The sequence below is a fragment of the Cibotium barometz genome, chromosome 39, assembly GCF_041138505.1.
Source record: "Cibotium barometz isolate CiBa-2024 chromosome 39, ASM4113850v1, whole genome shotgun sequence".
NCBI classification, from domain to species: domain Eukaryota; kingdom Viridiplantae; phylum Streptophyta; class Polypodiopsida; order Cyatheales; family Cibotiaceae; genus Cibotium; species Cibotium barometz.
Window position 1 is genome coordinate 22,240,359 of NC_141084.1, and position 14,283 is coordinate 22,254,641.

Genomic DNA, 14,283 nt, shown 5'->3' on the forward strand with positions numbered 1-14,283 from the left:
AAATTAATGAAATTTGTATCATTGGTTAGGAATAATCATCCATCTAAGTGTGAGGAAGTGTTTTAGGATTGAGAAGACATTTCTTTGAATGGTCTTAAAACAATGTGGAAATTATAACGTAAAAACACAAAAATGTAGAGAACATTGAATCTTTAGGAAATAACTAGAAATGGAGTAGGATGAATGGAAATATAAATAAAATGATGTTTGAAAAAGGATTTAATGGAAAAAATATTTTGGAATTACTTAAAATAATTAAAAAAATTAAGAACAATGGATGGTAAAGTGTATGTAAAATATGTGATATGAAAGGTATGTTTAGGTTGCTAAATGGGGGGAAATGAAATTGTATTTTAATGACAATTGTTGAAAATAATGGACGATTTAGGTATTAACATTTTTCCCACACTTGGACGTGAACACAAACAACTTCATGCTAACTATATACAATCTTCCCCATATCATCTACAAGGCCATCTTATTTGTGGAATATGATAGGCCTAACGGAGGGTCTAATGGAAGTAAGTAGGAATTATGCACTGAGAGAGTAAATGTCTTAGCATGTGACTTGTAATTGGAGGTGTAAGGTCCCCCAACCTAAAAAGGGGAACCCTTAAGATAGTCTACTAAGTCTAACCTAAAAAGGGGAACCCTTAAGATAGTCTACTAAGTCTAACAAAATAAAAATTTCCTACTCGTTAACACCTCGATTGTGTAAAGATGTGAGGATACGACTAATAGAGGTAAGGCCTATTCAATCCTGCAAGGGGGATGTTATGGCTAACCCTAACCCCCCTTAAAACACATCCAACAAGAGATTACCTGGTGAACCGCAACTGTCATGAGGATCTTTCCAATGGCCGAGCTCATAACCCTTGAGGTCCAAGCTCTACAACTCGTTGAGATGCAATTCCACCGCGCCTCCTCCGAGCGTTGTCACACCGCCGCATTGCACTACGGGTACTCATCCCTCCTCTCACCTCACTTCACTCACACACACTCACTAGCATGCATTAGGGAGAGAGATTAGCAAGAGCAAGACTCAATTACATAATGGGAGAGTATGTTGCATTATGAGAGATATTCACTTATATACATGGCCATAAGTGTTCACACTCAAACTGTGGCCGATCAGGCACTTTAGGCTCATAAGAGGCGTAATGATATTACAAGGACTACTCTTATAATATATCCATGAAGTACATCACTTAGGACTTCATCCTAACTTGCTACCACACACTCTTGAAGCAAGAATCGCCATAAATACTCGGTCACACAATTACGGGCGCCCATCCAAGTTGCAGCTTTGGATACCCTTCCTTCATATCTTGAATGTATGACCCTTTGGTGTATTTATCGTGACTCCTTGATGTAAGATAATGGCGGTAAATCTTGTTAACCCTAAAATTGGGTTAACATCCCCCCCTTCCTGATGGCGATTGCGTCCTTTGTGATCGCGTTGAAGACCTTTATTTGGGGAGAATGGAGAAGCTTTACCGATGGCTTTGAAGTTGATTGATGCTCAATGGTCTTTGTCCCTCTAGAAGGAATAAGAAAAGCTAGTTAGTAAATGAAAAGGTGAGTGGTTTATTGGGAATTCCTAAGAGGGTGGGTTTTTTGCGAATGATTGCATTTTTTATATTTTTGTGTCTTTTTTTTTTGGTTCACTTTATTTTTGGCAATCATAAGCAAGGTTACATGTGATTTTTGTTAGTGGGGATATTAAGAGATGTTAATAATGGGAGAGAAGAGAGGGAAGGATCCCAAGTAACATAGACTTAATCATCAGAACGAGCTGGTGATTCTCAGTTCCTCATTTGATTCATTGAAGCAACATTCATCATTTGAAGAAATTGGCCTTCAATGATGTCCCTTTGTGTGGCAGGATTCTTGTCAAATGTTGTTGTGTAGGACTTGTTCCTGCTTTCTTCTGTCCATGTGCTTTTTATGTTTTATGTATATTTAAGTGCTCTTATGGAGCAGATATACATGAAGTACAAGAATTGAGTCATATAGACTCTTATTGGACTCCTCTGTGTTGAAGTAGCCACTTGTTGGTGAGGATTGAAAGAATTACGTTGACTTGTGAGGCTAATATAGATATTTTCACTAAGGATTAAAGATCATTGATTTGTGAAGATGGTAGCGTTGTTTGGAGAGGTTTGTAATTTGAAGGAAAATTCCAGGCAATGGGTTGTACCATTGACCAGGCTTTTGCCCACCATGGCTCCCCCATCTAGAGATGTACCTGGAAGTTGTCGATGGAGAGGCATGGTGAAAATGTTCTCTAGTGCATGAGTATGGATATGTACTTATGGAGCAACTATTACATTAATTTAGCCAAAATAATAGTAAGCTATAAACTTAACAAATACATAATGGATATGGAAGATCATTGGGAAATTGTTAATGCATGAGATGGCTTAATCCGTGATGTGGCTTAAATCGTGAAAGTGCAGGTTCTTAAGCCATGAGACTATAATTCGTGAGAAACCTGAACTCATGAGATTGCAAGTTTTTTGGCCGTGAAGGGATATTCCATGAAATGGCCTAAACCCATGAAATGGTATTTTCGTGAAAGTGCAGGCCATGAAATGGAATTCTGTGAAGTGTAATTCCGTGAGGTGTAATTCCGTGAGGTGTAATTCCGTGAGGTGTAATTCCGTGAGATGGAATTCTATGAAGTGTAATTTCATGAGATGGAATTTCGTGAAGTATGTTTTTTTTTTGGGGGGGGGGTGTGATAGGTTATTCCATGAAATGGCCTAAACCCGTGAAAGTGTAGGTTCATGCACTATTTTGAAATATATATGGAGCTATGCATAGAACCTTATTGCTCTATGCTCTATGCCCATAGTTTACTTTGCAAAACAACTCTTGCTTTCAAGTTGTAATAAGCAAGAGTTTTGTGCGCACACTTCACAATGCTTTCCAGTTGTAAGGAAGAGTTTTGTATGCACACTTCACAATGCTTTCCAGTTGTAAGAAAGAGTTTTGGAGAGAATGTACAACTACAAAAGGAGAAAAATGACTAAAAATTTCTTACAAGTGGAAGGAATTGTGAAATGTGCAAAGAAGTGTTGCTCTTAAGCTATGTCCACCAAATGAGGGTACATATTCCACATAAGCTTTTATGCTATCGTCTTTGTTTATTTTAGTTCTCGGTTTTAATTCTGCATATTAGCTTTGGGTCTGTTTTTTTATGTGAATTAATTTCATGCTTTGTATGTATACCCTAATCTATGTAATTATCCTCCTCGTCTCAATGATCCGTTGGTGAACAATATCCTTTCACTAAATGAGTAAGTTGAGGATGTATCCCTTGAACTCCTTATATCCATGATTGTAGTTAAGGAAAAAGGTTGGGAAATTGTAACAAAAATTAGGGTTCTTCCTGTGGAGATTGTGGAAGTCCAAGTTTCTCCACCTTCTTTCTAATAGGAAGAAAATAGGGTTGATTCTTTGTGTAGTAGAATCTCTAGCATAAATGCATTAGTGTAGCATTTGTATCTAGTATATGCACCACTCTAGTTCAAGACCTCACAATCCTTTTTTATGTGTGCCTCAAAATCCTCTAGAATAATATTATACCTTCTCATCTTGCTTGGTGAGGTGGATGGTTGACCTCCATCAATTTTGTGTCTTTTTCTATTGTTGGTAGCATCAATCTTTTTGATACGATGGAGTCAAACACCTCCAATGGAAACTTGACTCTTCCAAAGTATTCGGTCTCGATTAGGCACATCTTGGTCCATGAGAGCCTTGTGTCCTTATCCAACCTCATTCTCATTGTCATTTTGTCAACAATCAAACAATTATTGATAGTCATCATGATGATTAGCAAGTAAGCAAGGTAGGTAAGATGTTAATATTAATAAAGACAAGGCTTTAACATGAGACTGGAGTACTAGTTGTTGTTTAGATTATACACTACCATTGGTGGGGATTGTCCCATCATGTGAGCTATTAGGAATGGAAGGAGTAGGAGTGGGATTGGGTTGACATGGTAGATGACCACGTTTGAGAGGCTTTTGGGTATAGTTGTTTCTTACCTCAAGTCTATGGCTATTGTTGAGATTTTCTTGATGAAGAGAAAGAATAGGTTGTGTAGTTCAAATTTTTTGTCTCTAAATTTGGACCAATTTTACTTGGCTTCATGGCTATTTCGCCCCCCAAAGGTAGCTACCTAATAAAAGCCAAACACCACAATTGGACTGCTATAAAAGCTCTCCACATGAAATAGCATGAGGTTGTATATGTTGAAATTATATGCTCATATTTGAGATAAGGTGTGTGTGTGTGTGTGTGTGTAGAAAACTATCACCATCTCTTGTTGAGATAAGTTTAGCCTAGAGGCTATAAAGGGATCATCTCTCTCTTACATTGTATGAGAGGAGTAAGGTATTTTGTAAACCTTGGTTTAGCTTAAGCATTAAGTTTTTTTCTACATTCTCTCTCTCTCTCTCTCTCTCTCTCTCTCTCTCTCTCTCTCTCTCTCTCTCTCTCTCCACATTTTCAAGTTGGTATCAGAGCCAAGTTGTTAGGTCATCCCATTTATAGTCCTTTTTGACTCTTTCTCCACAAAGCTCCAAGCTACCAGCCATACCTACAGCTAGTGGAGGAGTGAATGCTCCCAGCTCAGGGCATCATTGCCCCCGAAATTTTGTGGGCATCTTCCCCACCTTAGGGCACTATAGCGTGTCAGGATAATTTACCCGATTATCTCTCAGACGATGTGGTATTGCTGTTTCCCCCAAAAGCTATCGTTTTCTAGTCGTATAGTGAGTTCGCCTTCTTGCGCCTTCTATCACCTGATTGCTTTGCTGTAGGTGCGCCCTTATGCTTGATTGCTTGCCCTAAGATGGCTTAGCTAATAGATCCCTTAGCTAGGAGAACAAAGTTCCTCAATAGGGCTGTGTTTTTCACAGCCATAGCCACAAGCTTATATAATTATGATTAGTGATCACTAATTACCTAGTTATCATAGCTAGTTACATGTTCTTTCAAAGCTCTATTGCTTGCTTCATCTTAATATTGGTCTTGGCCTCTCTTGCAGGGCCCAACAAGGTTCTTAACATCTTAAGGTAGCAAGAAAACCAAAGGCACCATACTCAAGCAAGGGCTTTTGTGTCTTCATCAGCAAGCTGGACAAGTCAACCATCATTTATTCTTCAAAGCATCTCAAATTTGAGGTTATAATCTTTGGTTTGAACTCTTAAATTATGTTTTTTTAACACCACTTAATTGAATACGATATTCATATGCAAGTCTTTATAGTGTTTTGCCATAAGCATTTGTCTTTTCAAATCATTAAGCTTGTTTTTTTCCTCTCTTATGTTGAGTCACCCAGTTTGTAAAGTAGCTAGACATTGCTCTTGCCGTTCTATAAGGCAAGTAGTAAGACCTCTCCTACCTCCCCATCATCATCATGTCAAAAGATACATATGTCATTGACAAGTTCAATGGAGAAGGGTTTCACACTTGGCAAGTCAAAGTACCGTATGCTCTCATGGGCAAGGGTTTGTGGCCTTTGGTGGTGAAAGACACAAAGGTGGTGGACTTTGATGATTCGAAAGTTGTGGAAGATGATGAACAAGCTTAGTCCATTATAGCTCTAAATATGGATAAAAATCTCATTCATCATGTGGCCAACATGAAGAGCACTAAGGCAATGTGGGATGAGATGGCAAAGTTGTATGGCAAAGTCGTATCTCTCTCAAGGTGAAATGTTTTTGTCCTTGAAACGAAGAGTGGAGATTCCCTTGGAGGCTTCATAAGTAACATGAAGAGCATAATGGGATAACTTGCAAGCATTGATGTAAGAATTGAAGAGGAGGACACCGTAGCAGTTCTTCTCAAGGCAATGCCCAATGAGTTCTCCAACCTCGTCATCACCACCCTCAAGCACCTTCCCAACCCTACCTTCAAAGGCATCAAGGCAGCTCTCCTTGAAGAAGATCGACGACTATGTGTGAAGAATGGAGGATCTACATCAACTTCTCCTCCTACTTCAAATGAGGCTCTTCTCATGAAGCGTAACCTTAAATGCTCTTATTGTAACAAAAAGGGGCATACGGCCGATCAATGTTTCAAAAGGTATCCTCATAAGCTCAAATGTAGTAAGTGTGGAGATCAAGGGCACACTACTTCAAGGTGTCCACAACTTAAACAAGAGGTAAGAAACTTTGTATCCAATACCTCTAACCCTAATGAAAATCTCCTATGATAAAGGAGTGTTGTAATAAGCACACATTGTAACTGACAAGCCACTTCTTGTACAAGCCTATGTTATAAGGCTTTTTTCCTTGTTTTTAGTGTATGAGTATGTCCAATGCATTCCCATGTCCCATGGTTCACGTTTGAGGGGGGTGGTTGAAATTATATGCTCATATTTGAGATAAGGTGTGTGTGTGTGTGTGTGTGTGAGGTGTGTGTGTAGCAAACCATCACCATATCTTGTTGAGATGAGATTTGTGTGTCACAGTCCATCAACATGCTTCAAATCCACTAATCAATGTCAAAAACCTCAACCCAAGGTTCTATAACATGATGCAATGATGTTTATACTCAATGTGTGTACCCATATATGACCATTCCAATGCTCAAGTAGCTCGAAATGTCTACTCTATTTTGACTGATATGCTGCTCTACAGGTGCTGTACATAGTTTGTTTCTCAATGATATCCACTCCTCATGCTTTGAAAAACTTGACTGGGGATTTAACTAAGTGAATTGGGGTCATATACATGTGTTTTAACCACTTCAATAGCTTATTCAACTTCTTGTTGGCACATAGAGCATTCAGAACCAATTCGTGCTAATTTCTAGGGACATGACCAGCTCATTTTCTATTGTTGCTTAGTGTGCTGGAGCTATCTTCTTCTTGTTTGAAGTGTTGGCCACACTGTGGTGTGTACACTAGCTTATAAATAGAACATATGAGTTGTGTTTGCTTCAAACATGCTCGATGCTAAAGCTATCTTCTTCTTGTTTGAAGTGTTGGCCACACTCTATAGTGTGTACACACTAGCTTATAAACAGAACACATGAGTTATGTTTACTTCAAGCATGCTACCATAGCTTTTGTTGTATTCTGCATTGACTCCTTCTACTTGTGCCTATCAAATCCATCTCGTATGCTACTTGCTGCTATAAACTCATGGAGCTCACCTCTTCTTATTTTCGCAACTGTAGGCACACTCTGTAGTGTATATGGAACAATAAGTTTTTAAAAATATACCAAAATAGAGACACCATTTGTCAGTTCCATCTTCAATCCAAAAAAGAAATTGATATAACTCTAAAAAGGATCTATTTTCTAGACATACAGCCTATGGCATAGTTGTGGTTCCTCATCTTCATCACTACTACCTATACTATCACCACCATCACTAGTTGGTGTGAGGAGGCAGACAAGGCATCCTCTTCATCACTATATGTAGGGAAAATGACCAATGAAATATCTCTCCTCGTGGTTTTCTTCTTGCTGTGTGAATGAGAAATGAGGACCAAGCAGTCAATGTGGTCATTATATAGAAAAGGATTAAATTTAATGCACATTAAGGTGACACTTGATTAAGAAACCATAGAGTTAAAACACTACACAATTGAGAGACTCATTTGGTCACCTTGCATTGTAAGAGAGAGATAAAGAAAGAGAGAGAGGGTGATTTGGCACACAAGAAGAAAAGTAACACGAGAGTGATTCGCACTTTCAAGTCTAACCAAGTACACAAAATCTAAAGATTATATAAAGATTCATTTTTCTTCTTTTTACTTTAAAGCTTTATTTGTGGGCAACATAACATTCTTAATATTTGTTTAAACCTATAAAAAGTTTTAATGTAGATGCTAGAAATTGTAATAACAATAACTAGTTTGAAACAAATCTTAAAGGATAAATTAAGTTTCTAAAGTATTTTTCTTTAAAGAAAGTTCACATAAAAAATGGAGATAGTTCTAGTAAAATAATAATAATAGGAGAGTCTCATGTTTTACTATAGCAATACTACATGCTTTTAAAAAAAATATTTATGTATGCAATGGCATAGAAACTTGATGATACACATCATCAAGTTTGTGTGGTAAAGTTGATGCAATGCATCCACTTTAAAAACTTTATTTGTGTATGCAAAGTTGATGTATTGCATCAACTTTGCCACACAAACTTGATGTTGTGTACCGAGTTGATGCACAATATCAAGTTTGTGTGGCAAAGTTGATACAATGCATAAAACTTTTTTAAAAACAATTATGTGCAAAGTTAATGCATTGCGTCAAATTAAAAAAAACATATTTCTATATACATCAACTTTGCATGTACAAACAAATTTTCTTCAAGTTGCACCAAATTTCCCACACAAACTTGATGTTATGCATTGAGTCCATGCACAATATCAAGATGGCTTAGAAAAGTGTTTGTAATGCATTAACTTTAAAAAAGTTAATACATTGCATCAAATTTGCCACACAAACATGATGTTGCATGATGTACATAACATCAGTTTGTGTGAAAAAGTTGTCGCATCCAAATTTTCACGCAAATTTGATGTTGTGTACATCATGCAAAACATCAAGTTTGTGTGGCAAATTTGATGTAATGCATCAACTTTAGGAAAAAATATTTTTGTATATAGAGGTGATTTATTACATTAAATTTACCACATAAACTTGATGGTATACATCGAGTTGATAAACAACATCAAGTTTGTGTAATAAATGTTGATGCAATGCATGAACATTTAATTTTTAGGGCATGTTCATGTGAGCATGAGATAATTATAAAGCTGGCACACTATCAGTTAGGTTACATGTATGTACGGTGAGTTATTTCCATACCTAACCACACAAGCGGTGTATCTAGAGGCACTGCCACATCACACGGGCTGGACCAACACACTTTATAGGCACTTGATAGGGTGCATAGCTAGGGGATGAGGTGGGACACATCCCCTTCTTAGGGGGGTATGGGGGCTGTTATAGTAAAACCTCACTGGTTTTTTCCACCTGTCTGATGGTGTAATTAGTGATCATTTAGAGACTCCTCATCGACACCTTGACCATGCAGAGATTCAAGGATAGGATTCATAGGTAAGACCTAGTTCTATCCCGCAGGGGGAGCGTGGTCTTCAAAAAAATCAAATCACACATAGGGTAATTTATCATAAATTGGGCAACTACTAGGCTTGATTCCTAGAGACAACGCTTTTCTCCTCATCCATGCAAGGCACAGCCGCCGCCGTCGCTGACCTAGTCTTCTATTATCTAGCGTAGGGCTTTCACTTAATCTGTTGGAAAGCTACCCGACTAATCGGGTCCACCTGTCCTCTGTAGGATGGTGCCGTCGGGGCATTCCATCCTCCCACTTTCCACCCTACTCACACATCAATTTATTTTCTAATTAATCCTACCACACTGTTTGACATAAATAAACATGTTCCTTAATTAAGGCCCTTTTCACAAGGTTTATTAAAACAACCTTTTTTCACAGTACAATAATGCTAAGACAAGATTTAAAAGAAAACTTTATACATGAATCAATTTCATACAAGCCAAACCGGCTCTCTTATTCTTTTCCTTTATACCGCCGATGATCTAGAATTCGGCCTTCCAACCTCTACATGCTGGGCAAAACCCTACGGGACCATACACCTCATCGTCGGCCGCCGCCGCTGGTGAGGACTCAAGCCGTAAGAAGATATGAATGATATGCTCAGAGCCGCACGTGAGAGCATTCGTAGCGCTCAGGATCGCGCTAAGACTTATGCGGATAAAGGACGTAGAAAGGTGACCTTTGCAGAAGGTGACTTTGTATTCCTCAAGGTTCCTGCACAGTCAGAAACCATGAAAACGGGAAAGTGTAATAAACTTTCTCCGAGATTTTGTGATCCTTTTAAAATCCTTAAGAAGATTGGGGACGTAGCATATAAACTTGAGTTACCGGAGAGTTCTCAAGTCCATCCTGTCTTCCATGTCAGTAAACTGAAGAAATCAGTTCACGGGTTAGAGAACGCAGTTTCTCCAAAGATTTTGGTGGACTTGATAGAGCCACCAAAGATACCACATGAACCTGAAAAGATTCTACAGTATCGTGATAGACAAACCCTACATAAAGTGTACCAGGAGGTACTTGTTAAATAAACAGATAGGGATGAGGAGGCAGCTACCTGGAAACGCCGTAGTGCAATTTCCAAAAGGTTTCCCCAGTTTGTTTTCGAGGACGAAAACTCTTCTTAAGGAGGGGTATTGTCACGTAGGCTGTAATGCCTGTGACCGACGGCAGACCGGATGGCCATGTCCGGGGTTCAGTGGGAGAGGACGTCCATGCGAAGTCATGGGCGGCCAGGCTAGTGTGGACGGCAGGCCACACACTATATAGCCTGGGGGATGAAGGGCAATCCTCATTTTTCCTCTATGGCTGGGTGGTGAGCTAGAGGCCGTCCCCTCCTGTGGTAACGCCCGTAGCGGCGTTACGGGAATGTAACAAAATCCCTCCACAGTAACCCTAAACCATCAAACGTAAACCTGGGCAAGTGCCTCTAACTTGCATAGAACTTCATTTTTCCATCCCTATTTTGCAAGCCCCTTTTGCCGATTTCCCCCTCGTTTAGGCTATTTCACCCTTCTCCACTTGTAGCACAATGAATGGCCATCAAGCCTGGGTAGCCACCTAAACCAGGGTACTCTCGAGGAGCACACAATACTTACGAAGTTAGGTGGGTCCTTCATTGTTGCAGTCTTCATGCTTGCCTTCTTGCTAGGGTCACCCTTCTCCTTTGTAAATATGTGCTCTGGGACCTGTTGCATAACGATGTCCCATGAGCCCCTCACCCCTAAGTCTGGTCACGTAGTGTACATAAACCCAAGCAATAATACTCACCTTATCTTCTCAGTCTTGCTTGCCATGGTGTGAGGCATGTTTTCCACCATCAGCCTGACCTGCACCGTTGAGGCCACTTGCAAGGGAATTACCATAGCCCAACCTTTCCTTTTTGTGGGGGGTGTTGCAAGGGAATTACCATAGCCCAACCTTTCCTTTTTGTGGGGTGTTGTATAAGCCCCTCTCATGAGATTGCATGGTCGAATCACCTCAAACATGCCACGCACAACTAAGGGTGTATGGCACAACCACCTTCGTGCACCCTCTTTTGCACAAAATCGCATTGTGTTTGAGCTTCAGAGCCCCCCCTTTCCCGCACCCTACTCTTCCCTCAAAGGATGACTAATGCCACACTTTTTGTAAACCCGAGCATGTGAGACGTGACACCATCATGCATGCATGCCACATTTTCCCTCGATGTGGCATTTGAAATGGTGCACAAAACCTTAATGCATGGTACTTGATGTCCTCTGAACCAACCTCCCCCTGCGCCTAATTTTTTGGACCCCCACAATTTGAGATGCAATCCCAATGTACCCCTACTAAAATCGTGTGCTTCTCAAGGGGTGGTCCCGCTTTTTCTCAGTGAGCTCCCCATGCCCGGGTTTACAAAAACCCGGGCCTAATGCCATGTGTATGCATGTGATTCCCCCCTTTTTTGTGCCCCACTTCTATGCAGTCGATCCCCTCATTGTAAGCATTAAAGAAGGCATGGAGATAGTGTCAAGGCAACCCCACACGTTCCTCAACCTCCATCAAAGGCCATTATTGAGTTCCTAGTCAACTGTCAAGCATGCACCGTTAGGCCATTTACACAAATAGCAAGTTCATATGAGCTTGTACACCCTAGAGATGCTTCACACGGCCTCCCCCAAAACTGTACAAGTGAGTTTACCCATGTAACTCAAACTAGGGAGGGTCAATCCCTAGCGGATTTAGTTAAAGGTACCTCTGGGGACACCATTCAAGGTCTTGTGATGTGACCCGAACATTTGGGGTTAGTCCCTGGTGGACTTAGTTAAAGGTACCTCTAGGGACACCCTTCAAGGTCTTGTGACATGACCTGAACATTTGGGGTCAGTCCCTAGCGGCATTAGTTGAAGGTACCTCTGGTGGGAACACCCTCTAAGGGCTTGTGACATGACCCAAACATCGTCACACTGATATAGACATGTATCGTTAGTCCCTAGCGGCCATTAGTTCCTAACGATACCTTTGGGGACACCCTCTGGGGGCTTGTGACACGCCCCAAACATCGTCCCACTGATATGGACATGTATCAAATAACAAAACATAACAATGTTTAATAAATTCTAGTATGGTCAATCGATCAAGATAATCAATCCAATTCAAGTCATTATTAATACAATCCATTTGAGCAACAATTTATCAACTCAACAACCAATCTTCAAGTCTTAACATTAGTTTGGTAATAGGATAGAAAATTGTCCATAGACATATTTATATCAAGTTTACTGATGACCAGCTTTATGGAATTATTTAGAATATATGGATAGTTAAAATCAAAGGTTTTCTTTTTCATATCATCGGGTACATATGAAGGAAAATTTTAATTTTTTGGGATCACATTCCTCTAGGCTTTTCAATTTCAGAAGAATTCATAGGCCAAATTATAGTTGTAATGTAGAGATGTTTGGACTATATTTGGATCAAAGGCTTTAGTTAGCTAATTTATCATTGCTTTCGAAAGTTTTTGGATATGCATTGTTTCATAAACATATATATGGTATAGTACAATCCATCTTAGGCTCAAAATTCAATTGAACTCCAAAATTTAGCTCTTAATGAAAATTTTAAGTGATACCACTGACACAACGATCCCCATCTAGGAATTTACGGAAGACAATCTCTCAAGAAAAAATTCAATTTAAGCTATTGCTACAAATTCAATATAAATCAAGCTTCAAAAATTGGCACATGAAAATACTTAGCTCTTATACGACACAAACATTGGGTGCAATCTTCCCCCCTCATGTGTGTGGCCTATTCCTCACACATGAGTATTTATAAGTTTTCAATTGTTAAAATTGGCCATAGTCTCCAAAAATACAAAACATGTGCTTTTTCTTGCACGGTGCTCTCTCTCTTTTCCCAAAGTAGAGAGCTCTTCAATATTAGACTACTTGGGCTAGAGGAAAGCTTTTAAGCTTTACAAAATAAATATTTGCAAGTTTATGCTTCAAGTCTAAGCTTGTAAAAATATATAAATAGAGGTGCACAAGCTAGCACATAAATACAGAGCTTGTCCAAAATAATGAATGCCTTCCAAAATTATTAATTTATGTGCTTTCAACTCAATGTTCCAAGTCCTCTTCACCTATAAAATATCCCACAATAAATTGGTAAATAATTATTCCATAATACAAACCATCACCACACACATGTTCATCAGGCGTAAGTACTCCAAGAATCAACTTGCCATACAAACCAATTGCAATAAACATAGGAAGTCGCAAGCATACGTCAATGTGTCCCAAATGTATTAATATTTAAAATGGCATCACCCACAATATTAACATAATTTTGCATGACGCAAAGGTAATCCGAACATCCTTGAATCATCTAAGAAGGTAGAATAATATTTTAAAGAGGGCTTAAAATACATTCTCATAACATAAAACTCCAAGTGGGGAGGATATGTGCAACTTCACGCTCGATACAAAACTCCAATATTGATCTAAATACAAAACTTCAAGTGGCGAGGACACTTGCCATTAAAATAAGTTTTATTTATACATTATAGCCAAAAACAAAAACAAGTAGCCTAGTGGATAGAGCTCAGGTTCCCATTCAAGAGGTTCTTGAATCCTCTTAGGGACACCTTTCCTAATGTGTGCATGCATGCAAGTGGGCACGTTGGTTACCATCCCACACACTAGTCAAGTCATCTCGCAATATCGTTCAACATCAGTGTGCTATGCTTGCCCATGATAATCAACGCTCTCTAAATGGTGTCTGTCATGAACATTAAAGATTGCTACTACTTGGTTGCCCTTGATTGTATAATGCTGAGCCACTAACAAGTCTGTAGGGTTTCCTTGAGGCATGATCATCCTTCAAATGAATATTAAAGATCGCTACTACTTGATTGCACTTGATTGCACAATGCTAAGTCACTAACAAGTTTGTAGGGTTTCCTTGAGGCATGACCATCCTTCAAAAGAATACTCAATTCATCAACATTAAGAGATGCATGGTTAGCATTCAAAAGAATACTCAAGCCACCAACACCAAAAGACCATTTTTCATTATGGGTCACTACCTGCATTTACACAATAACGATATGTGTCTGACTGCACATGACCGTGCAACATTGGATCTTAGTAGTTTTCATAATTGCATGTTACAAATCATTATCTAAGTCTTAGTAGTGAGATTATTGC